This window comes from Schistocerca nitens, chromosome 11 (assembly GCF_023898315.1).
Source record: "Schistocerca nitens isolate TAMUIC-IGC-003100 chromosome 11, iqSchNite1.1, whole genome shotgun sequence".
NCBI classification, from domain to species: Eukaryota; Metazoa; Arthropoda; class Insecta; order Orthoptera; family Acrididae; genus Schistocerca; species Schistocerca nitens.
The window spans coordinates 121915817-121938646 of record NC_064624.1 but is presented as its reverse complement, the minus strand read 5'-3'; the positions used below and the strand labels follow the sequence as shown (position 1 = coordinate 121938646).

Here is a 22830-nt window from a genome sequence, read left to right as displayed (position 1 = left end):
AGGTTATTGCGACTTGCTCGGACAACTTCAGGGAATTCTGCTGGAAGTTTTGCAATGTTGTCAACTTGTTGTTGTTGTTGTTGTTGTTGTGGTCTTCAGTCCTGAGACTGGTTTGATGCAGCTCTCCATGCTACTCTATCCTGTGCAAGCTTCTTCATCTCCCAGTACCTACTGCAACCTACATCCTTCTGAATCTGCTTAGTGTATCGATCTCTTGGTCTCCCTCTACGATTTTTACCCTCCATGCTGCCCTCCAATGCTAAATTTGTGATCCCTTGATGCCTCAAAACATGTCCTACCAACCGATCCCTTCTTCTAGTCAAGTTGTGCCACAAACTTCTCTTCTCCCCAATCCTATTCAATACCTCCTCATTAGTTACGTGATCTACCCACCTTATCTTCAGCATTCTTCTGTAGCACCACATTTCAAAAGCTTCTATTCTCTTCTTGTCCAAACTGGTTATCGTCCATGTTTCACTTCCATACATGGCTACACTCCATACAAATACTTTCAGAAACGACTTCCTGACACTTAAATCTATACTCGATGTTAACAAATTTCTCTTCTTCAGAAACGATTTCCTTGCCATTGCCAGTCTACATTTTATATCCTCTCTACTTCGACCATCATCAGTTATTTTACTTCCTGAATAGCAAAACTCCTTTACTACTTTAAGTATCTCATTTCCTAATGTAATTCCCTCAGCATCACCCGACTTAATTCGACTACGTTCCATTATCCTCGTTTTGCTTTTGTTGATGGTCATCTTATATCCTCCTTTCAAGACACTGTCCATTCCGTTCAACTGCTCTTCCACGTCCTTTGCTATCTCTGACAGAATTACAATGTCATCGGCGAACCTCAAAGTTTTTACTTCTTCTCCATGAATTTTAATACCTACTCCGAATTTTTCTTTTGTTTCCTTTACTGCTTGCTCAATATACAGATTGAATAACATCGGGGAGAGGCTACAACCCTGTCTCACTCCTTTCCCAACCACTGCTTCCCTTTCATGCCCCTTGACTCTTATAACTGCCATCTGGTTTCTGTACAAATTGTAAATAGCCTTTCGCTCCTTGTATTTTACCCCTGCCACCTTCAGAATTTGAAAGAGAGTATTCCAGTTAACGTTGTCAAAAGCTTTCTCTAAGTCTACAAATGCTAGAAACGTAGGTTTGCCTTTTCTTAATCTTCCTTCTAAGATAACTCGTAAGGTTAGTATTGCCTCACGTGTTCCAACATTTCTACGGAATCCAAACTGATCTTCCCCGAGGTCCGCTTCTACCAGTTTTTCCATTCGTCAACTTAGAAGACACAAAGTATGATGTAGCCATCACTCACTTTTAGAAGGGATCTAAAATTGTTGCTACTTATTGTTGGTTTTTGACATCACCATCTTTCCATTGGATGATACGTAGAATACCAACAGATTTTTTTACACAAAGATGCGGGCCACCTAGTGCACAATGGCCAAAGCATTTAATAACTCCCAGATGGATGCATCACATTCTCTCACGCCAATTATGCGCCCTCTTCCAAACTCGCTGATTGACGGTACGGTCCGCACATGTCTGCGAGGCATGCTGCGCGACTGCTCGTGCCGTACTAATCCATTACCTTTGCTTTATAGAGACAACTAGAACTGCAGGCACATTTTACTGGCAGGTGGTGTTGCATCGCGATATTGATGTTGACCTTGAACCCGAGGACTCACTTCAAATACTAACCATTTCTGTAGAACATCCTACGAATAGTCATTCAAGAAGTTCTCACCATGTAGCGGAGGTGTTGAGTCGCAGATAGGCATGAAAAAAGATTTTCACACTTAAAGCTTTCAGCCAATGGCCTTTGTCAGCAACAGACACACATATGCCCGCACACACACACACTCCTGCAAACGCAACCCTCACACATGATTGCAGTGTGAAAATCTTTTTGTTGTGCCTGTCTGTGACTCGGCATTTCCACTATGTGGTGAGTAGCTACTTTCCTTCTCATAATATTGTTACATTCCATCGTGGGTTTTCCATTGTTCATTCGAGGGGTTCTGTTTTTCCTGAACATGAGTGTACATTACCTCACACACCAAGTTTACACAGTTCGCAAACAGATGGCACGTACATCTTTATTTGCTTTGTTTGAGTGACTACTGTGATATCTGGCCACAAAGTATGTAAGTTACCAAATTGTGCATTAGCATGAATTGCCAGAGGTGAGAAGAATTCTGCATGGAATGAAAAAGAGACACTAGTACTTGAGTCGTTTCTTTGTTTTTATTGTGCAGGTTAGTGTGTGTACCTGAGGCTGCAAAGTAGCTCCGTTCACTTTCGGCTGCATTCCAGAGAGGATGAGCTGCTAACTCATCCCACACTGCGGTCTGTTCTGTAGCAGCACTTCTGCAGTCGCTTCTCCGTTTGACAGGTAAATGGACTAGCTTGTAGTGTAACATGTAAGCATCTGTTGAAGTTGTTTGCATTGCTCACGGGTATTCAGCCAGGTGTTACTATTTACGTAGCATGACATTTTGACAGGTTACCTTAGTGTGTCTTCAGGTGAAACCTATAGACTGAGCATCTTCGCTGCGTCACAGCTCCTTTGCACTCTAACCGATCCACACTCCTTCCCCACGACCGGGTTGCATCCGACATTAGAATGCTGTGCTCAAACTCTCGTCCCTCGATGCTGCTGCTGCCCAAGTCAGGCTGTGAAGTTGCTCTCATCCACACTGTGACATCAGTTGGCCGAGTGCTGGATCCCACAGTTTACCGAAAGGAAGCTACCGTCCCTGTCGATCGGGCCGTAGGACACTCGTATTTTGATTGCTTCCTTTAGTACAAAGTCTCAAAGCAATGCGGACTGTCTCAACACTTACACTATGTGATCAAAAGTATCCAGACACCCCAAAAACATACATTTTTCATATTAGGTGCATTGCGCTGCCACCTACTGCCAGGTACTCGATATCAGCGACTTCAGTAGTCATTAGACATCGCGAGAGAGCAGAATGGGGCGCTCTGCGGAACTCGTGCACTTCGAACGTGGTCAAGTGTCACTTCTGTCATATGTCTGTATGCAAGATTTCCACACTTCTAAACATCCCTAGGTCCACTGTTTCTGATGTGAGAGTGAAGTGGAAACGTGAAGGGACACGTACAGCACAAAAGAGTACAGGCCGACCTCGTCTGTTGACTGACAGAGACCACCGACAGTTGAAGAGGCTTGTAATGTGTAATAGGCAGACATATATTCAGACTATCTCACAGGAACTCCTAACTGCATCAGGATCCTCTGCAAGTACTGTGACAGTTAGGTGGGAGGTGAGAAAACGTAGATTTCATGGTCGAGCGGCTGCTCATAAGCCACACATCATGCCGGTAAATGCCAAATGATGCCTTGCTTGGTGTAAGGAGCGTAAACATTGAACGATTGAACAGTGAAAAACATTGTGGAGTGCCGAATCGTGGTACACAACGTGGTGATCCAATGGCATAGTCTGGGTATGGAAAATGCCCGGTGAACGTCATCTGCCAGCGTGTGTAATGCTGATGGTAAAATTTGGAGGTGGTGGAGTTATGGTGTGGTCGTGTTTTTCGTGGAGGGAGGTTGCACCCCTTATTCTTTTGCATGGCAATATATCAGCACAGGCCTACATTGATGTTTTAAGCACCTTCTTGCTTCCCACTGTTGAAGAGCAATTTGGGGATGGCAGTTGCACCTTTTGAATACGATCGAGCACCTGTTCATAATGCAGGACCTGTGGCGGAGTGGTTTCATGACAATAACATCCCTGTGATGGATTGGCCTGCACAGAGTCCTGATCTGAATCCTATAGAATACCTTTGGGATATTTTGCAATTGTGCCAGGCTTCACCGGCCAACATCGATATCTCTCCTCAGTGCAGCACTCTGTGAAGAATGCGCTGCCATTCTTGAAGAAAGCCTCCAGCACTTGATTGAACGTATGTCTACATCTACATCTAAATCTACCTCCATACTCCGCAAGCCACCTGACGGTGTGTGGCGGAGGGTACCTTGAGTACCTCTATCGGTTCTCCCTTCTATTCCAGTCTTGTATTGTTCGTGGAAAGAAGGATTGTCGGTATGCTTCTGTGTGGACTCTAATCTCTCTCATTTTGTCCTCATGGTCTCTTCGTGAGATATACGTAGGAGGGAGCAATATACTGCTTGACTCCTCGGTGAAGGTATGTTCTCGAAACTTCAGCAAAAGCCCATAACAAGCTACTGAGCATCTCTCCTGCAGAGTCTTCCACTGGAGTTTATCTATCATCTCCGTAACGCTTTCGCGATTACTAAATGATCCTGTAATGAAGCGCGCTGCTCTCCGTTGGATCTTCTCTATCTCTTCTATCAACCCTATCTGGTACGGATCCCACACTGCTGAGCAATATTCGAGCAGTGGGCGAACAAACGTACTGTAACCTACTTCCTTTGTTTTCGGATTGCATTTCCTTAGGATTCTTTCAATGAATCTCAGTCTGGCATCTACTTTACCGACAATCAACTTTATATGATCATTCCATTTTAAATCACTCCTAATGCCTACTCCCAGATAATTTATGGAATTAACTGCTTCCAGTTGCTGACCTGCTATTTTGTAGCTAAATGATAAAGCATCTTTCTTTCTATGCATTCGCAGAACATTACACTTGTCTACATTGAGATTCAATTGCCATTCCCTGCACCATGCGTCAATTGGCTGCAGATCCTCCTGCATTTCGGTACAATTTTCCATTGTTACAACCTCTCGATATATCACAGCATCATCTGCTAAATGCCTCAGTGAACTTCCGATGTCATCCACAAAGTCATTTATGTATATTGTGAATAGCAACGGTCCTACGACACTCCCCTGCGGCACACCTGAAATCACTCTTACTTCGGAAGACTTCTCTTCATTGAGAATGGCATGCTGCGTTCTGTTACCTAGGAACTCTTCAATCCAATCACACAATTGGTCTGACAGTCCATATGCTCTTACTTCGTTCATTAAACGACTGTGGGGAACTGTATCGAACGCCTTGCAGAAGTCAAGAAACATGGCATCGACCTGGGAACCCGTATCTGTGGCCCTCTGAGTCTCGTGGACAAATAGCGCGAGCTGGGTTTCACACGACCGTCTTTTTCGAAACCCGTTCTGATTCCTACAGAGTAGATGTCCAGTCTCCAGAAAAGTCATTATACTCTAACATAATACGTGTTCCAAAATTCTACAACTGATTGACGTTAGAGATATAGGTCTATAGTTCTGCACATCTGTTCGACGTCCCTTCTTGAAAACTGGGATGACCTGTGCCCTTTTCCAATCCTTTGGAACGCTACGCTCTTCTAGAGACCTACGGTACACCGCTGCAAGAAGGGGGGCAAGTTCCTTCGCGTACTCTGTGTAAAATCGAACTGGTATCCCATCAGGTCCAGCGGCCTTTCCTCTTTTGAGCAGTTTTAATTGTTTCTCTATCCCTCTGTCGTCTATTTCGATATCTACCATTTTGTCATATGTGTGACAATCTAGAGAAGGAACTACAGTGCAGTCTTCCTCTGTGAAACAGCTTTGGAAAAAGACATTTAGTATTTCGGCCTTTAGTCTGTCATCCTCTGTTTCAGTACCATTTTGGTCACAGAGTGTATGGACATTTTGTTTTCATCCACCTACCGCTTTGACATAAGACCAAAATTTCTTAGGATTTTCTGCCAAGTCAGTACATAGAACTTTACTTTCGAATTCATTGAACGCCTCTCGCATAGCCCTTCTCACACTACATTTTGCTTCGCGCAATTTTTGTTTGTCAGCAAGGCTTTGGTTATGTTTATGTTTGCTGTGAAGTTCCCTTTGCTTCCGCAGAAGTTTTCTAACTCAGTTGTTGTGCCACAGTGGCTCTTTTCCATCTCTTATGATCTTGCTTGGCACATACTCATCTAACGCATATTGTGCGATGGTTTTGAACTTTGTCCACTGATCCTCAACACTATCTGTACTTGAGACAAAAGTTTTGTGTTGAGCCATCAGGTACTCCGTAATCTGCTTTTTGTCACTTTTGCTAAACAGAAAAATCTTCCTACCTTTTTTAATATTGCTATTTATGGCTGAAATCATCGCTGCAGTAACCGCTTTATGATCGCTGATTCCCTGTTCTGCGTTAACTATTTCAAATAGTTCGGGTCTGTTTGTCACCAGAAGGTCTAATATGTTATCGCCATGAGTCCGTTCTCTGTTTAACTGCTCAAGGTAGTTTTCAGATAAAGCACTTTAAAAAATTTCGCTGGATTCTTTGTCCCTGCCACCCGTTATAAACGTTTGAGTCTCCGAGTCTATATCCGGCAAATTAAAATCTCCACCCAGAACTATAACATGGTGGGGAAATCTACTCGAAATATTTTCCAAATTATCCTTCAGGTGCTCAGCCACAACAGCTGCGAGAGTGGAAGTTGTCATCAAGGCTAAGGGTGGACCAACACTATATTGAATTTCAGCATTACCGATGGATGGCCCCATGAACTTGTACAAGTCATTTTCAGCCAGGTGTCACATAGGGTATGTTTCTTCATGTTTCATTGAGTCCCTGTAGCCATGCAATGTTCTGGAACCACGTATTTGGTTATTTGCGTAAATTCAGTTTGTCCCCTGTGCTCCCAGCACCTTTCTTCAATTGTCTGCACAGTCCGCCCGATATATGGCTGAATGCATTTGGATGGTGTGTGGTAGACGCCCACTTTACAGAGCCCCAAGACATCTGTTACCACGTCTAATAGTGTACACATTCTTGGAGGTGGATAGAAAATCATTTACTGTTACAGTAAGACAGGAATTTGCAAGTTTTGTTTGACACTTTGCTGGAGTTTAAACATGGCCGAAACAGCAACTGTTGAAATTCTTCACGATAAAGGTTGACAGCCAAAACAGTTGCAGGAAAAAGATTTATTAAAATTCTTGACCAAGGTTTCGGTATATATAAATATACCTTCATCAGAAGTAAAAAATCCTGAACAGGAAGACACTTTCATTAGCAAAACCTTAGCATCGGAAATGAGAAACACTAAAGCTTAAGTAACAGTGAAATTACCAGAGTAATACAGGCACAAAATCTTTTAGTTACTTACTAAAATTACATCATTCAATGGAGATTCATAAAACAATTGTGCTAAAGGTGTCGTCAACAATTAAGACATCTTCACCATTTGTACAACATGATTATGGGCACGGGGTCAATGCGAACAGTTTAGCACCAGTACTTTGCTATGAACTATCGAGACGAGAGCGTGACAGCACTAGGGCAGATGGTTTCACCAAAAGAGGGCACTTGTGGTATGTGCCAGACACTCGCGCATATTAAAATCCATGGATACCTACATTAGCGCATCAAAATTATTAAAAGTTGTGCTAATTCGAACCTTCTGCCGTAATAAATAAAACATATCAGACCATTTAAAAACATTTATATAAAATAGAAAATATGGAACCAATTTACCTGTGTCCTAGTGTCAATCAGATGAAGCTTGCGCTATGGAACACATCTAGCGAGAGAGGGCAAGGGCACTAGTGTAATGTGCGAGAATCTCACGTAACGTATGTGGTGAAATACATACTAGCGAAAACAACCAAAATATTACAGTAAAACGAAACCATCTGTCGTTGTGAATAAAAACGTACTAGTCAATTAACCACACATACACATTGGAAATCACAAACAAACAGCAAACATAAAAAATACGTAAAATCCCAACAAGACAGGGAAAGCGCATTTCACCGGCATCAACAAGCAAGAAAGCTAACTTCTCGTCAGCCAGACTATATTACATTAAGGCAAGGAGGGGTTTGAAACTGTCTAAAAAAATTTTGTTTCTAAGCTGCACCTGTTCAGTAAGAACAAAACCATCTTTTAGAGACAGATGCTTGAAAATCTCTAATTCTTCGAGCAAGTCCAGTTTGTAACCCTTATTCGCTTCATGAAGCAGTTCTACATCATCCAGTTTACGTTGCGTATGCTGTAAATCCGGTGTATACAAAATTACTTGTAACGACTGCCCAAACTATTACATTGAACAGACAGGTAGACCCATTAAAGTAAGGTATGAAGTTCACATGCTAGGTAAAAATGGGGAAAACGTACATAATTCCACGGTTGCCGAACATCTATGACTCTTACAGCATACACCACGTAAACTGGATGATGTAGAGTCACTGTGGGCTGCTCATACCTAAAAAAACCACAGTTTTCTTCTTCTCTCTTTTTTACTAAAGCTTTTTCCTCATGATATTTATCTTATACGTGACCTGCCAATTTGAATATTTAATTCCTGATGAAGGCACTCATAGAAGTGTTGAAACCTGGTCAAAAGACTTAAATTTTGTGAGCGAATGCTGTAATTGCCTTAACTTTAATTTGTAAACAGTCACTGAATTAAACAGCCATGTTTAAAACTTTAATCTTCATCTCAGTCTGTGTCTACTAAAATAAATGGAATGAGCTTAAAGATTAAATGCTTCTCCCAGCTACACCTCGGTTCTTCATGGCATCATGTACCGAAAATGATCAGTCCATTGTCAGAGTTAATGTGTTTATTATTCGAGAAGGTATCGATGCAATTGCAGGTCCTGTGAAATCCTACTGTCACTTATACTGGGACTTTGCTTTTGGAGACCAAAATTGTGATTTTCAAGCCCAACAACTGCTTACAGTTCACTCCTTCACAGCTGTCCTGTTCGTGTCGAGGTGCATACTATGCTGAATTCTTTGTGTGGTGTTATTTACACTCTGCTGCTTGATGGTCTGACAAAGGCAGAAATCTAAAATGTTCTCTCTGATGAGGGTGTCACTGTGGTCCATTGAGTAGTGACAAATGTTGATGCTAACTTAGTGCCTTTTTTTCACATTTGATGGAATAGAGCTTCCATGAAAGATCAGAGCAGGCTGTGAAGTTATAATGGTCCAATTATACATTCTGAAATTGATGTGCTGCTACTCGAGTCAATGTTACAACCACACTCACGTGTCCTGTCGAAACATAACCAAATATGTTGCTTGTGGTAGGGATGCTGACAAGCGTGAGCCCCGCAGCGCCGGCCGGTGTGGCCGTGCAGTTCTAGGCGCTTCAGTCTGGAACCGCGTGACCACTACGCTCGCAGGTTCGAATCCTGCCTCGGGCACGGATGTGTGTGATTCCTTAGGTTAGTTAGGTTTAAGTAGTTCTAAGTCTAGGGGATTGATCACCTCAGATGTTAAGTCCCATAGTGCTCAGAGCCATTTGAACCATTTTTAGTCCCCGCAGTATCGATTGAAATGGCAACTACGCGGCCTTATCCCATTAGTGCCACGTGGGTCTCGATGAGTGGGCCGTCCAGGAGATGTGGACTTAGGGAAAAGTATCCTACACTGTCGCAAGTTGTCGACTAGTCGAAAGCCCTGCATTTTACCGTGCTGCACTTATAGTACCGTTCTTGCTATGCCTCACTCCATGAAGTACATGGCCACACAGACTTGGGATCACCAATTCAGTATTGTAATTGTGAAATCACCCAATATCACTGTAGCATCCCTGTTTCCTTCTCTTACAGCTGTGCAACAAGCCACCAGATCTTTGCCCCTGGCAGAGAAATCACCTGCTACACAACTGGTAGGCCAGAAAGGATGAAAGGAACACTCCCACAACGACTTTTTATGTCCCTCCAGCCAACAGACATCTGAGTCTTCGTCTTCTTACTCTAAGAAATCAGACAGAGGCAAGCAGTCTCCTTCCCCAATGCGGAGATCCTGTTCGACAGTGTCACCGTGTGATACCCTCACCTTGCTGACCTCCATTTCACTGGCACTCTCAGCCTACCATTTTTCTGCTCTGGAATCCACAGGTCGACCCAGGAACAGTGCCGACGCCTCTGTAGATGTCGTAGAATAGAATCCTCCGGCCTCTGTGCCCTGTAGCAGTGTCTCTTAAAAGACTTGCACTCGGCAGCCGTTGAGGTGACTGGCCGTCATTTTCTCCCTCCTCCCCATTCCTCATTATGACACTTCCACTATGAACTGTTCGTGACATTAGATCCAACAAGGAGGAATTACGTCTGTTCTTGGAATCTCAGCATCCTGCTGTTGTTTCCTGCCTCCAAAAAAAGAAATTGCGTCCTCTAGACCACTTTGACTTTGTGCATTTCCTTCCAATCCGCTTTGACCTTCCCTCCGAGGACAGCATTCCGTCTGATTGGGGAGTCGTGCTGCTCATTCGTAATGATGTCCGTAGCGAAACCGTCTCGTTGAACGTCAGTCTGCAAGCTGTTGCAGTTTTCCTTTCCCTTCCTCCCTGACCTTTTCCCTTTGTGCCGTCTACACTGGGGCAAACTTACTGCAGCTTCAGCTCCCTCACCCCTTTCTGCTGCTCGGTGACTTTAATGTCAACTATCCCCATTGGCGCTCTTCCAGAACCTGTCCGAGAGGTTCCCTCCCTGTTGACCTTCTCAATCAACTCAACCTCGTCTGTCTTAACACTGGAGCACCCACTTTCTTTTCAGACTCCCTGCACACTTATTCTGATTTGGACATATTATTCTGTACTGCCAAGCTAGCCTGTCCTCTCGTGCGGTCCACTGTCTCCGACATATACTCGAACGACCATTTCCTGTGCTAACTATTTGCCGATTCCTACCCCATACGCATGTAAATCCAATTCACAGATTTCTAAGGACGACTGTAAGCTTTACTCCTCCCAGGCGACCTTCAACAAAAATTCCACAGTCGTGACGAACAGATAAGAGTACCTTACGATTGTTATCCTTACTGCCACAGAATGTTCCGTACCTCGCATTTAATCTTTATTGCACCGTGTCCCGGTCCCCTGGTGGACTGAGACATGCCGTAACACAATTTGTGTGCGGAGATGTAATCTCCACATTTTTAACTACCATCGTATGAAAGTGAACTATATTCATTATAAACATTTGCGAGGGCTTTGTGACATTCTTCGTTGTTGTTGTTGTTGTTGTGGTCTACAGTCCTGAGACTGGTTTGATGCAGCTCTCCATGCTACTCTATCCTGTGCAAGCTTCTTCATCTCCCAGTACCTACTGCAACCTACATCCTTCTGAATCTGCTTAGTGTATTCATCTCTTGGCCTCCCTCTACGATTGTTACCCTCCACGCTACCCTCCAATGCTAAATTTGTAATCCCTTGATGCCTCAAAACATGTCCTACCAACCGATCCTTTCTTCTGGTCAAGTTGTGCCACAAACTCCTCTTCTCCCCAATCCTATTCAATACCTCCTCATTAGTTATGTGATCTACCCACCTTATCTTCAGCATTCTTCTGTAGCACCACATTTCGAAAGCTTCTATTCTCTTCTTGTCCAAACTAGTTATCGTCCATGTTTCACTTCCATACATGGCTACACTCCATACAAATACTTTCAGAAACGACTTCCTGACATTTAAATCTATACTCGATGTTAACAAATTTCTCTTCTTCAGAAACGCTTTCCTTGCCATTGCCAGTCTACGTTTTATATCCTCTCTACTTCGACCATCATCAGTAATTTTGCTCCCCAAATAGCAAAACTCCTTTACTACTTTAAGTGTCTCATTTCCTAATCTAATCCCCTCAGCATCACCCGATTTAATTTGACTACATTCCATTATCCTCGTTTTGCTTTTGTTGATGTTCATCTTATATCCTCCTTTCAAGACACTGTCCATTCCGTTCAACTGCTCTTCCAAGTCTTTTGCTGTCTCTGACAGAATTACAATGTCATCGGCGAACCTCAAACTTTTTACTTCTTCTCCATGAATTTTAATACCTACTCCGAATTATTCTTTCGTTTGCTTTACTGCTTGCTCAATATACAGATTGAATAACATCGGGGAGAGGCTACAACCCTGTCTCACTCTTTTCCCAACCACTGCTTCCCTTTCATGCCCCTCGACTCTTATAACTGCCATCTGGTTTCTGTACAAATTGTAAATAGCCTTTCGCTCCCTGTATTTTACCACTGCCACCTTCAGAATTTGAAAGAGAGTATTCCAGTTAACATTGTCAAAAGCTTTCTCCAAGTCTACAAATGCTAGAAACGTAGATTTGCCTTTCCTTAATCTTTCTTCTAAGATAAGTCGTAAGGTTAGTATTGCCTCACGTGTTCCAACATTTCTGCGGAATCCAAACTGATCTTCACCGAGGTCTGCTTCTACCAGTTTTTCCATTCGTCTGTAAAGAATTCACGTTAGTATTTTGAAGCTGTGACTTATTAAACTGATAGTTCGGTAATTTTCACATCTGTCAACACCTGCTTTCTTTGGGATTGGAATTATTGTGACATTCTTCAGTATAGTGAAAAAGCTAGCTGGATTTTGTTTAGTCGTTCTTTTCACAGTTTCACTCCCTCTTATGCCGCATGGGCAACCTCTGTCGGCTCTCTGGTACCAGGGTCCATTCCCTGATTTTCAGCCTGACCAAAGTAGATGTTGTCATTGGCAACTATGTTGCTGTCTCCAAGTCCTTGGGCCACTATTTTGTGGAGATTTCGAGCTCCACCCACTGTCACTCCGTCTTCCTCTCTTGGAAATGAGTGGAGGAGGCTCAGGTGATATTCTTCTCTTCTCAGAATAGTGACTGCCACAATGATGCCTTTACTATGAGGGAGCTAGACCATGTTCTCACCTCATCCTGATCTTGTTGCAGCATGTTTCTCTTGCGGGCAAGCACTTTCTCCCTTAAATGTACGATCGCATCTGTGTGGATGGCACGTTTCCCAGACACTGGCGTGAAGCCACTCTCATACCGACACCTAAGTCCAGTAAGGACAACACCTTCCTTCTAGCTACCGCCCCATTTCTCACCAGCTGTGTTTTTAGGGTGTTGGTTTGAATGATTCGTGGTCAGCTGGTATGGTGGCTCGAGTCTCACAAATTACGTACTCGTACTAATCATTGCACAATGTGGAACTTGTGCGAGCCGTTCTGCAGTTGACCATTTTGTCACTTTGTCAGCTGACGTCATTAACGCTTTACTGCAGAAATACCAGACTGTGGTCATGTTTTCTGGTTTGGAGAAAGCCTACAACATCTGCTGGAGGACTGTTATCCTCCGTAGTCTATACATGTGGGGCTTCGATGGCCGCCTCCCCATTTCCTTCAGGAATTTTAAAAGACTGAGTTTTCAAGGTACGTGTGGCTTTGACCTTGCAGACACCTTCACCCAGGAGAAAGGAGTGCCTCAAGGCTGCATCCTGAGCATCGTTCTCTTTGCTGTAGCCATTAACCCTATTATGGACTGTCGCCTGCCAGAAATCTCCAGATCCTCCCCTTTCGTTGACGATTTTGCGGTCTATTACAGTTTTTCGCGGACTTGTCTCCTTGAGCGGCATCTTCAGCGATGTCTCGATTGTCTTTATTTGTGGAGCATCGACACTGGCTTGTGCTTTACCATTTATTTGAATTTCTTGTGGCGCAATGGCTTTTTTCCACTGTCTTTACATCTTGGGCCTGTTGCTCTTCCATTTGCTGAAACTACAAAATTCCTGAGGCTCGTGCTTTGTATGAAACTTTCTTGGTCCTCCCACACTCTGTTCCCGGTTCTGCAGTGTTCTACATGTCCTAAGCGGTGGCCGGCCGAAGTGGCCATGCGGTTAAAGGCGCTGCAGTCTGGAACCGCAAGACCGCTACGGTCGCAGGTTCGAATCCTGACTCGGGCATGGATGTTTGTGATGTCCTTAGGTTAGTTAGGTTTAACTAGTTCTAAGTTCTAGGGGACTAATGACCTCAGCAGTTGAGTCCCATAGTGCTCAGAGCCATTTGAACCATTTTTTTCCTAAGCGGTACTTCCTGGGCAATCACGTGGGATTAGCCGAGCGGTCTAAGGCGCTGCAGTCATGGACTGTGTGGCTGATCCCGACGGAGGTTCGAGTCATCCCTTGGGCGTGGGTGTGTGTGTTAGTCCTTAGGATGATTTAGGTTAAGTAATGTGTAAGCTTAGGGACTGATGACCTTAGTAATTAAGTCCCATAAGGTTTCACACACATTTGAACTTCCTGGGCAGTGGATCCGCCCACCCTCCTCCATTTGTATCAAACCCTTGTTTGTTTGAAACTATGACGGTGGGTGTTTTGTTTATTCATCTGCATGTTCATCCTCTTACTCTGTCTTAATACGATCCACGGTCATGGAATACATTTGGCCACTGGCACCTTTTTTCACTAACCCTGTTGAGAGTCTGCATGCAGGAGGTGCCAAACTACCACTGCCATACTGGTATAATGTCCTTCTCAGCAGATACACATGCTGTTTGTCTGCCATGCCCTGGACACCCATTCTATCCCCTCTTTTTCGATGACTGCAACTGCTGATCATAGCAGTTCATTTTCCACAGCAGAATTTCTCGACACAGTGAAGTTCATAATAGTGATTGCAGTTGCTTGGCAATCGATCCGGTGCGGGGTGTCGCAGCGAGCGACCGATCGCAGGAGATTTTGAATATTGCGATCCACTGTGGGACCTGGAAGAGGTCGAGGTAAAATATGTGAATGGTGGTTTGACAGGGTGTATACGCTCTGGGACATCCAGGAGAAACCCGGGAATTTTTTCATCTGGGAGAAAACCGGGGATATTTTAGAATTCCGGGATTTTGTCAGTGTTCTACTTTTCAGTTATTTTCTGTAATTTTGGCTGGTAAGAACTGATACTCTAACGTCCGCCAGCAGCGAAATGTGTTAAAGGCTTTAGGACGAAGACTGCAGTATTTCATAACAACAAACTGCTTACGATGAGCGTGACGTAACAATTGTGTGCATTAGGTTCGTTTGAGCACTTCCCAGCTGGCTCACGCGCATGCGTAGTGGAGTAGCATATGAGCAGTACCTTCTGCTTCTGGCTACGTGACTGTTAGTGATTTTGCTATTTCCTCTTCGTTACAAGCTCCCACGTCAAATGAAAACAAAACGGATTTGTGTCCCTCGGAGCTATCAAGTGAATTAAAATACATTCACATAATTACGGAAGCCTAAAATTGTTATTAGTTTGTTTCCTGATTTTATTTTATTTCCACGTTTTTGGCTGTCAAGCGCCTTGCAGATCAATGAAGTTATTTTTGTCGGTTTGCTAAAGAAATTTGACTTTTATTAATCTTTTCCGCAGAGGCAGTAAATTCATTTGAAGAAGTATTTCAGCCCAAACTGTTAGCTAGTTTCAACTGTTCGCTGAATTTCAAGTGCACGTTTTCGTCTTCCGGCACGTATGGCGTTATGCCATAATAAAGAACCTAACATGAGATAATACAATAGTGGTACTCCAAGAAAATTTACGCCCCGAAAATCACACGGAGAAACTTAATATCAAGATGGGGCCTAATTCATTGTGAATCTGAACATACGAATGTGCACTTTAAGCAGAATTATGCATTTTAGTATGGTTTACTAAATTTCGATACTCATGGAGTAGCCTCTGATTTCCTGTTTCTTTTATGACGTAAATTCGTATACGGGCTTCCTACGTCATCGTAGCCGCGCACGCGCAGTAACGCCTGTTTTCTGAAGCTCTCTGGCAGGTGTTGAAACGAACCTGTTTGTAACAGGTTGCGTGAAAATATTACGAATGGTGGTTTGAGAAGCGTTAGTTTCAAAGTAAATATTCTTTTATGCAAGTTGGATTATGTTACGTGTGAGAATGTTGGATGAATTTCTTAAGCCACAGAGCGCTCGACTCTCATTTAAAACTTAACGCTTTGAGGACCAACCGCTCGAAAGAATTTCGACCGCAGAAGACCAGACATTTATTCATTATTTAAAATTTTACTGGCACATCTGTATATGTATTGTAAAGTGTAACACGCAAAAATGACTAATATTATATGTATGCTATAAGTACACTATGTATATTAATTTAAACCACAAACTTTTACTATTTGTGTTCGCGATACTTAACAGTGATGTTGCTATTGACTGACTACATCACGTGGCCTAAGCTCTTAATACCTGCCTGGCGAGATCACGTGACATCAACTATGATTGGCCCACAACGGCACATAACAATATCCATTTCGATGCTTCTAAAACTAACGTCCTATGATTGGTGGAATTCAAATTTATAGTTTCGTAATACGCAAAAATGCAGCGGTTTTTTTGTTTCTTGCCGGGTTTAATTTTCTAAAGCGCCGGAAATTGTACACCGTTGTATAAAACATTAACCCTTCCTTCATAGGATTGATAATTTTTACAGTCCGAGGGAAAGTATACTGTCACTTAATACTAAGAAGTGTGTTTTCACCGGGGGAAAAGTGTATTTTTTACCGGTAAATCCGGGATTTTTTTTTTCCTTGTCCGCGTGTACGGTACACGCGTTACTTTAAAAGGAAATTTCTTTTACGCAAGATGAATTTTGTTACGTGTGAGAAAGTTTGACGAATTTCTTAAATCACGGAGCATTAGATTCTCATTCAGAACTTTACACTGAGGACCAGTCACTTAGCAAAATTTCTGGCCCAAAAGACCAGCCATTAATGCTGTTACATAAAATTTGACCGGCACATTTGTGTTTGGTATATCGTAAAGGGTAACACATGCTAAAAAAAGACAAAGTTTCAAGGTTAGTTCTTCACATTTATTTTAATTCTTTCGTAGAGTACAAATTATGCAGTAACGATTACAAAAATATAATCATCCTAAAAAAAAAAAAAGGTGAGTTCTCTAGCAATTCCATATGTAATTGGCTTTTCTGTCGAAAAATAAGTGCTTGACGGAACATGTATTCAGCCCAGGTAACCCACGAAATGTTCGGTGCACAGCAGTGAAATTTATTATCGTGCTTGTCAGAAATATTCAGCTGCTACAATTTAAGGTGTGATAGTAGGATCTTGCCTAACCACACCCTCCGAAAAACAAAGCAAAAACTTTTTGATGACCAGTATTATATGTGAAAGTTTAACTTTTATTGCAGCTATACTGGATGTATATTAATTTAAACCATTAACTTTTCTTATTTGTGTGCTCATGCTACTTAACAATGACGTCGCAATTGCGTAACTAAATCACATATCCTGTGCTCAGTATCTACTCTCATTGGCTGGCAGGATCACGTGACATGAGCAAGCTGTAACTGGCTGACCAAAGTGGTCGCAATCTCGGTTTCAGTGGTCTGGAAGGTGCCGAATTGTATGTGGTGGGATTTGTTTTTATACTTTCGTAATATGAAAATATGCTGTGTAAATGTAGCTTTTTTTTTTGCTGGGTTTCGTTTGCTAAAGTGCCGGGAAGTTTTATGCCAGTGTATAAAACCTTCACTATTGAAAGGTTTGAGATAAGTTTTGCAGCTCCGAGGGAAAGTATATCGTCAGCTAACATGGAAGAAATGTACTTTCAGCCGGGAAAAAGCGTATTTTCACCCTGGGAAAAAGCGTATTTTTAGCTGGAAAATGCGTGAAAAATCCAGGACTCTCTTCTTTTCTGCTTATACTGACTGTCTGAGACCAACTGTGGTATTGGTTGTGCACCAACCATTTTCCTTATTGGCTTCCAGAACACTGCTCGATTTTTACAGCAGAGCTCTCCACCCCGTATCAGGTCACCCAGTAGATCCAGCGACACAGGGTTTTTAATTCCCATCTGCTTCAATTCTCTCATTGTCCTTCAGAGCCTGTGTGTGCTCTACATAGTCCACCCGTTAGTGCAACTGCTCAAGAAAGCTTCCACTTGGTAGCTGTCGAGGTATCCACCGTGACGTTCATGTGTGTTGCCGGTCACGTCGGTCTGATGCGTTGCTATCGAGGTTGCAATCCTCCTATCTCGGCCTGCCGGCTCTTCCATTCCTCGGGATGATCTTCGTGTTGCCGTCTGTCAGCAGGTGGTGTCATTTTGGCATAACCACTGGTCTTCGCTTCTTGGGAACAAGCTCTGAGGAATTAAACACTTCCCAGTGGCTTGGCCGAGTTACTCTTGGCCCTCTCATTGTGAGGAAATTATCTTAGCTCAGTTGTGTATTTGGCACTGTATTTTTAGCCATCACCGTTTGTTAAGTGGAGATCCCCCACCACTTCACGCGCATCAACAACAACCTTTGACAGTTCGCCATATCCTGACCCAATACCCATTTTTTAACCACTTACATTCAAGTGTATGTTTGCCGTCCAAGCTATCTACAGTCTTATTGAATGACACGTGGGCTGTCAACTGTGTTTAACTTTTTATCCGTTGTAGCAATATGGTGAAGTATATATAATTTTTGTTACTGGACCTCCGCTGTCTCTGTGGAGTATTTTGTGGACCTTTGTCCAACGGGAAGTCATTTGTAGCTCTCTTTCCTTCCATCAATCGGGCTTAATGTATAGTTGCCTTTAACTTCTTTTACTTGTTGGTGTTCTAATGTTATGACATTTGCGCATATGACCTCATTTGTTTGTACACCCTAAAACAGAAAAAAAAACAGCAGTAGCTTACCAAGCTGACTGGCACCCATCAACCCATCATACGGCCTGACAACCAGGATTGTTGGTCTGTAGGCTGCCATCTCTTTCTTGTAGCAAGGCCACCTGGTTGTCACAGATGCAAAGTTCATAGGAGTAACCAACTGAATAAATCATAATTTCATTGTTGTTGTTGTTGTTGTTGTTATTGTTGTGGTATTCAGTCCAGAGACTGGTTTGATGCAGTTCTCCATGCTATATACAGTAAAGCTGCATGCTCTCGGGAAAAACTACGTCTGTAGTTTCCCCTTGCTTTCATCCGTTCACAGTACCAGCACAGCAAGGCCGTTTTGGTTGATGTTACAAGGCCAGATCAGTCAATCATCCAGACTGTTGCCCCTGCAACTACTGAAAAGGCTGCTGCCCCTCTTCAGGAACCACACGTTTGTCTGGCCTCTCAACAGATACCCCTCCGTCGTGGTTGCACCTACGGTGCGGCCATCTGTATCGCTGAGGCACGCAAGCCTCCCCACCGACGGCAAGGTCCGTGGTTCGTGGGGGGATAATTTCATTATTACTCTGTAATGTTCAGTTGGAGACTGTGATACCCTTATATTAAAATAGTCAAACAATATCCCTGAACCACGTCCAAAGTTTGTCATTAGAGTTTCAGTTCTTCCTTTACACAGTGTGTTTTGGAAGGAATAGCAAATATTTTGGGATGTGGCACTATAAACTAATTCAAATAAGACATTCCAGATAACACATGTCCAAGTTCTGTTGGTTATAGAGACACGGCTATTAGAATGTAACCCAAACAAATACTCACAGAAGGTTCTGAGCAGAGGCAAATGATTAAATTCAAAGATGATGGTCATAAATTTCACTTCCGACTTTGATGCAGATTTGAATTCTCTTGACAATAACACGTATAGGTATATATGACGGTAGTATCTGTTCCCGAAAGAACACATACCGTGGATGACCATGCAGCTTTGCTAGAAATGAAATGATACTACCGTCATATATAGTTAAAATATGGCTTCCCGGCCATTGACCTTCTTGTGTGAACGCACACGCTGTGCCCGAACTCGTACGGGACTCGGTAGATTAAGCTGCCATGAGTAATGAGTATGATGGGCAAACATCTATTAGGCGCACTACGAATGCAGTGGTGTGGACTTGTTGGGAATGTGGATCTCACGGGGAGCGTGCAAGGGAAAAGTCCCTGCAGACGCACTATCCTCTGTGCCCTCGGTGGCTCAGATGGTTAGAGCGTCTACCATGTAAGCAGGAGATCCCGGGTTTGAGTCCCGGTCGGGGCACACATTTTCAACATGTCCCCAGTGAAGTACATCAACGCCTGTTTGCAGCTAGGGTGTCTATTTAATTATCATTACACGTATAGGTCTTGTGAGTTTGTCTTTGCATTGTTTTATGAGGGCAGGGCTACTCATAATCCAAATGATCAATTCATCTCTTGTGTTTACTTTTTCTTTGCAGACTTTTCCTTTAGTCATCCCCACAGGCAAAAAACTGACTGGCTAAGGTCCGGGGGCCTCGGTTGCCAAAAAACCTGACCATTTCTGCCAATCAGTTTTCTCGGGAGCGTCGTGTTTGGATGACCGAGTCACCTGAGAACTACACAGTGGTCACAAAGTCCCATTACCCACTATCTCATGTGCACGTACTCATATATGGCCACATTTTACTACTGTGGGATCATGGCAGAGGAGAGCTTTGACATATTGTGACCATCCTTTACTTTGTATTCCAGAATGTCTGTGTGTGCACCATTGTTTTGTTCGCAGAGTATGACACTGCTCTGTGTACAATGTGAAATTCTACTCAACGTTGCCGACACGATGGCAGTAAATGCACACGGTACGACATCCCGCCAACTGTCTCGTAATGTATGGCAGCAACTTTCTGTTCAATGAAACCCCACAATGCACTGTCGCAAGATGACTGGTCAAGATTTCAGGATGGTCACTCCAAAGGTGCACGCAGAAGGACACTGCTGTATCCAATCCATATATCACAGAATGCACCTCTAACGGTAGCAGAATTATGGGCTGGTGTTCCATCCTGTAGGAACTATTATACAACCGAACAGTCACCAATCTTGCAGATACAGGATAAGCCAATCTCTCATCATGGTCAGATACGCATTACGGTTCACAGCATTGTCAAAGAAATGTGGACCTACCGATTAGGTTGCAGATATTCCAGTCCAAATCATGATGTGTAGTGGGTTTTATTCGTGTTCTTCATAAAAATAACGGTTTTCTGTACATCTACATCTACATGGATACTCTGCAAATCACATTTAAGTGCCTAGCAGAGGGTCCATCGAACCACCTTCACAATTCTCTGTTATTCCAACCTCGTATAGTGCGCAGAAAGAATGAACACCTATATCTTTCCGTACGAGCTTTGATTTCCCTTATTTTATCGTGGTGATCGTTCCTCCCTATTTAGGTCGGTGTCAACAAAACATTTTCGCATTCGGAAGAGAAAGTTCGTGATTGGAATTTCGTGAGATGATTCCGTTGCAACGACAAACGCCTTTCTTGCAATGATTTCCAGCCCAAATCCTGTATCATTTCTGTGACACTCTCTCCCATATTTCGCGATAATACAAAACGTGCTGCCTTTCTTCGAACTTTTTCGATGTACTCCGTCAGTCCTATCTGGTAAGGATCCCACATCGCGCAGCATTATTCTAAAAGAGGACGGACAAGCGTAGTGTAGGCAGTCTCCTTAGTAGGTCTGTTACATTTTCTAAGTGTCCTGCCAATAAAACCCAGTCTTTGGTTTGCCTCCCCCACAACATTTTCTGTGTGTTCCTCCCAATTTAAGTTGTTCGATATTGTAATCCCTAGGTATTTAGTTGAATTTACGGCTTTTAGATTAGACTGATTTATCGTGTAACCGAAGTTTAAGGAGTTCCTTTTAGCATTCATGTGGATGAACTCACACTTTTCATTATTTAGGGTCAACTGCCACTTTTTGCACCATTCAGATATCTTTTCTAAATCGTTTTGCAGTTTGTTTTGATCTTCTGGTGATTTTATTAGTCGATAAATGACAGCGTCATCTGCAAACAACCGAAGACGGCTGCTCAGATTGTCTCCAAAATCATTTATATAGATGGGAACAGCAAAGGGCCTATAACACTACCTTGGGGAACGCCAGAAATCACTTCTTTTTTACTCGATGACTTTCCGTCAGTTACTACGAACTGTGACCTCTCTGACAGGAAATCACAAATCCAGTCGCATAATTGAGACGATATTCCATAAGGACGCAATTTGACTATGAGCCGCTTGTGTGGTACAGTGTCAAAAGACTTCCGGAAATCCAAAAATACGGAATCGATCTGAAATCCCTTGTCAGTAGTACTCAACACTTAATGAGAATAAAGAGCTACTTGTGTGTCACAGGAATGATGTTTTATAAACCCATGTCGACTGTGTGTCAATAGACCGTTTTCTTTGAGGTAATTCATAATGTTCGAACACAATATATGTTCTAAAATCCTGCTGCATATCGACGTTAATAATATGGGCCTGTAATTTAGTGGATTACTCCTACTACCTTTCTTGAATATTGGTGTGACCTGTGCAACTTCCCAGTTGTTGGGTACGGATCTTTCGTCGAGCGAACAGTTGTATATGATTCTTACGTATGGCGCTAATGAGTCAGCATACTCCGAAAGGAACTTAATTGGTATACAGTCTGGACTAGAAGACTTGCTTTTATTAAGTGATTTAAGTTGCTCCACTACTCTGAGGATATTTAGTTCTACGTCACTCATGTTGGCAGCTGTTCTCGATTCGAATTCTGGAATATTTACTTCATCTTCCACATCTACATCCATACTCCGCAAGCCACCTGACGGTGTATGGCGGAGGGTACTTTGAGTACCTCTATCGGTTCTTTCTTCTATTCCAGTCTTCTGTACTCCAGAAATAAATGTTTCTAGCTTTTGCATATGTCCACACGTCTGATGACATTTTTGCATGTCATTATCGCTCAATTTATTTACAAAGATTTAAAGGTGTATATCTTTTGTAATATCGAGTATGGAGCTCCCAATTTCTGTGACTGCTTACGAATGGTCATTTTTTGGTGAACGTTCGTGACACTGCAGCCTTTACACATGTTTCCAGTCATGTTGGTGGTAATCCTCAGTAGGGCTTATCTTTTAATCCCCCCCTCCACACCGTAAAATTGTTGATTTTGATGGAGAAGGTTTCTGAAACCTTACAGTGAAATTCTGATGAATATCTCCTTTGATTTTCCTGGATGGGGTTGTTTGTGAGCCCGTGTGCTCATGACGATCTGTTCCTCTATGGTGTAAATGGACTCAGTCACGATTTACATATACACCAGCGCCTACAGCAATAAGAAACAGCAATTCATTAATGTCTACCTAATACGT

The 22830-nt window shown here is 42.9% G+C and overlaps 1 protein-coding gene across 6 annotated transcripts in view; it reads left to right on the top strand.

The window, feature by feature from the left end:
• The window catches only part of LOC126212854 (histone acetyltransferase KAT2A), a 390973-nt gene that overhangs the window by 63216 nt on the left and 304927 nt on the right, over positions 1 to 22830 (top strand). For 5 of the 6 annotated variants that reach the window (XM_049940289.1, XM_049940288.1, XM_049940286.1 and 2 more), the window contains one exon: positions 2286 to 2422. The gene's annotated coding sequence lies outside the window, so the exon portion shown is untranslated. Of the gene's footprint in view, positions 1 to 2285; positions 2423 to 15511; positions 15610 to 22830 lie in introns of those variants that run through there. The other variant, XM_049940291.1, reaches the window with a different exon arrangement.